The sequence below is a fragment of the Adiantum capillus-veneris genome, chromosome 23 (assembly GCF_014529385.1).
Source record: "Adiantum capillus-veneris isolate H3 chromosome 23, ASM1452938v2, whole genome shotgun sequence".
Classification (NCBI taxonomy): domain Eukaryota; kingdom Viridiplantae; phylum Streptophyta; class Polypodiopsida; order Polypodiales; family Pteridaceae; genus Adiantum; species Adiantum capillus-veneris.
The window spans coordinates 103,734,967-103,739,000 of record NC_140953.1 but is presented as its reverse complement, the minus strand read 5'-3'; the positions used below and the strand labels follow the sequence as shown (position 1 = coordinate 103,739,000).

The 4,034-nt window shown below is 40.0% G+C and overlaps 1 pseudogene; it reads left to right on the top strand.

Moving 5' to 3' along the window:
* The first annotated feature begins 274 nt into the window (after positions 1-274).
* On the top strand, positions 275-1,053 carry LOC147428273 (uncharacterized; annotated as a pseudogene).
* The last annotated feature ends 2,981 nt before the right edge of the window (positions 1,054-4,034 follow it).

Sequence of the window (4,034 nt, the reverse complement as noted above, 5' to 3'; positions counted from 1 at the left end):
TGTACTCTCTAATCTAATATCCATCTCTTACACATCTCTTACACTCTCTTACAAGCATGTCTATGTCAATTCTATGTTTACTGTGTGTGTGTGTCATAGTCTAGGTGTGAGTGTGCGTGCTTGGAAATTGGAAGAAGAGGTGGACAGGTTGATGGTGATTCTTGGAAGCTTGTGTTGAATAGTTTAAGCGGTCGATCTCCCCCTCTTATCCCAACACTCTCTACTTCAGTGCACTTTTGCACACTAGTGGCACATGTGTGAAAGAGGGTGTGGCATGGTAATTCTTGCAGTGGCAAAAGCTTATATCAGTGGGAATTATATTGTAAAGGGTAAGTTGGCATTATTTTCAATATGTTGACGCTTTTTACTTTTTGATTACGATGTTGATTGAGTGAGTCATTTGTGATTGTGCAGATAAGGAAGATGTGATACCTGCAAGCCAAGATGTGCAAGGAATAGACACGTTGGGTGTGAAGAATGGTGGACCTGGACGAGCAAAGGTTTGTGTTAAGGATGTGGAGGACTTTGCTACTATTGAACAAGTTCAAGACGTCATTGTGGACTTGGATTTTGGTTGGAGGAAGAAGAAAATGTAGGGGTAGGATGTGTACACAACATGTGAAACCCAAGGGGTGGGTACTGCTATGGACGTCGACAAGCCACAAGACGAGCAAACCAAGCTTGATGAACATGGTTCAATTGATGAGGTGCTACTAACTGTAGCTGAGGTCATGGTGCTATTGAAGAGAATGGAAAGGGAGCAACTGATGGTGTTAAGAGAGCAGATAGTAGTGAGGATCATGCTAAAGATGGGACTACTGAGAAAGATGTAAACAAGGAAAAAGTTCAGGATAAGGTGATTGATCCGATTTATGTGGTTATAGATGCTACTAATCCGGAGAAGTGGCCGGCATGATGCCGACATTCCTAGGTGATTTCACCTTGTTGGACTTTTTGTCTGCAATAGGAAGAAAACGACTCCATGGACCAATACCAAATTTGAAGCCTTTGCTACTACTGGGACTGACAACTTTCAGGCTTTGTAACTGGTAAACTGGGTACTATAAAGTACCAAATATGGTGCTTCCCCGTCTCACTACAGGGTGATTATAGAAGAAATATTATTTTTGAGAGAGATTCTTTTGGAAAAGAACAATATTATGGGCTGGGGAAGTTACGTACACCAATACAAAATTAGGTGCTTGTGATACTGGCATTGGCAACAACCATATTTGGTACTATAAAGTACCAAATTGGGTGTTGTTCATCTCACTTTAGGGTGTTGAAGATAGCTTATTTAAGAAAAAAACAATATGGGTTGGGGAAGTTAGGTATACTAGTACAAAATTTGGTGCTTGTGATACTGGCATTGGCAACTACCAAATTTGGTACTGTAAAGTACCAAATTGGGTGATGTTCATCTCACTATACAGGGTGATTGTTGAAGATAACTTACTCTGGAAAAAAACAATATTCTGGGCTGGGGAAGTTAGGTATACTAGTACAAAATTTGGTGCTTTTGATATTGGCATTGGCATCTACCAGATTTGGTTTGTAAAGTACCAAATTTGGTGCTGGTCATATCACTACAGGGTAATTGTAGAAGAAAGGTTATTTTGGAAAAGAACAATACTATGGGTTGGGGAAGTTAGGTATATCAACATTGGAGACTTCTAAATTTGGTAGTGTAAAGTGCCAAATTTGGTGTTGAACATCTCACTACATACTGATTGTAGAAGAAAGATTGTTTTGGAAAAAAAATATTATGGGTTGGGGAAGTTTTAATAACAATACCAAATTTGAAGCTTTTGAGGCTTGAAGTACTGGTACTGGTAAGTACCAAATCTGGTACTGGTCTTCTCATTGTAGGGTGATTCTATGTCATGGAAGCCGATTATACAAATTTTATAGCAGAGTTAGCCTTGTTTTGGCAAAAGAAAACAACATTGTGAGCTTGAGAAGTTACAATCACTAGTACTAGTAAGTTCCAAATTTGGCAGTGGTTGTCTCATTGTAAGATGATGGTAACTCAATGTTTTTCAAGTTCTTGTAACTTATGTTATATTACTGTCCTCAATAGTGTATCATGTGATGTGCATACATAGTGGAGGTAGGGAGGGAAAGGACAGATTACTCAAGCTTGAATGGAAAACCTAGTACACATTACTCAATCTCCCAAATGGCAGAGGTGGGGATGGGTCAAATGCCCTTATCCTCTTCTCCATCATCATCATACAACGTACTATTGTATATATTTTCATGGACCTCACTGGTTAACATAAACATGTTTTGGAGCCCACACATAGTCTCCATCAGAATTTGTATGGCTCTTACAAGGTAGGAATAGATCATGAATTGTGGTGTATGATCAATGTTTGGAGGTGATAACAACATACAAGTGCCCACCTAGCCAAGGCTCCGTTGGGTCAGCCGGCCAAAATTTTGATGTGGTCACATTATTTTTCCGATGTTTAATACATCAAACACTGTAAAAGCCTAATGAAAATCGTCTATGTCAAGTCTAAGTCAAAGATGTAAGTTTTCCAATGATGTATGTAAAGGTCCATGAGAAGCTGGCCGCCGCTGGCCACTTTAGAAAGCCCTAGGTATATAATACACTAAGGTTAGTGGGAAAGGGGGATTATTTTTTGAAGATAAGTGACTATTGCGTTACGCATAGAGAGCTACCTCATTGCTCCAACTTGTAATCATCGCTTCTGTGACTACGGTAATCCAAATTCTGTTTTGTTTCTTGCATTGTGTTCCTCTTACTCTGCTCTTTCATTCAAGTGTAAGCATTCAAGATTCGGTGAAGGTTTCAAACGCATCCATTTAGGCCTTAAATCGTTGTTTTGAGTGTTTATATGCGTATTTTATGTTGTTTTGACCCTAGGAGAGGCTTTAGGGACCCAAAAACGACCCTTTAGGATCATCCATTTACTGTTTTTGCGTACTGTGGGACGAACGATCGCGATCCATGTACCTTCCCAGAATGCTGTGACAGTGATAGGATATGTTCTTGATAGTCCCTTGTAGCTTCCCTTCAAGTTTCGTGCGATTCCAACATGATTTGCATGGAGAACGGGCGTGATGACTGTAGAGCTGTGTAGAAGGACATAGGCAGATTACTTGGCTTTAGTGCGATTGATTTGCTTGTAGAGTTAGTAGTTGCATCTCTTTGAGTTCACTTCATTAGGGTTGACATCCTAATGAGTTTCCATGCCTCATCCGAGTCGCTTCCCCTGTATCGATAACTTTATGTTGATGCTTGAGAGCTATGCTATGGACGTCCATCGCAGCGACCCGCGAACATTGGCACCAGTGTCGGGGAATAAATCTTAGGTGATGAGTGACCGAGTGCGTATTCAGAGTTTTCTTATTGTTCCAAAAGATAATTTCCATTCCATTTACATTTCAGTGAATCGTCTAGACAGGGGTTTAGTGCTTAGTGGAGTCTAGGGTCGGTGGACTGGCTAGATCTACTCTTGAGAGATATAGGGAGTTGGGAGTGAGGTTGCTTCAAGCACTTTTTCTCTTCAAATTTCTTTGTATTGATTCAGTACTAATCCATCATCTGTTTTTTATCCTGTTTGTTTTGTTTGATTCATTTTCTTGTGTTCTTTCATTTCTGTACTTAGGAGTAGGATAAGTAAATCACATTCCAGTCAGATTAGAGTCGAAAACACCAGAAAACCATAACTTTGGCAAAAGGGCCATAAGACTTTGAAATTAGAAAATCTGACCAAACAGAGCTGAAATTGATTCAAATCACAAAGTGGTAGCACCAAAAACTGTACTGACCATGCGACGAGGGATTGCGAAAGTTTCAAAGATGCCTTGATGAAGGAACTTGTTTTCTTTAAAGATGGTAAGATTCGCTTAAGTGAAACAGGTAAACTTTGGAAACGGCGGGATGAAGAAGCTAGTTGAGGACATGGCTACTAGCCATGCCATCTCAATGGTTGAGGTAGCCTCCTATGGGTTGAAGGTGGATCTTATTAAGAAAAAACGACCATTCAAGGTTGGAGAAGAAG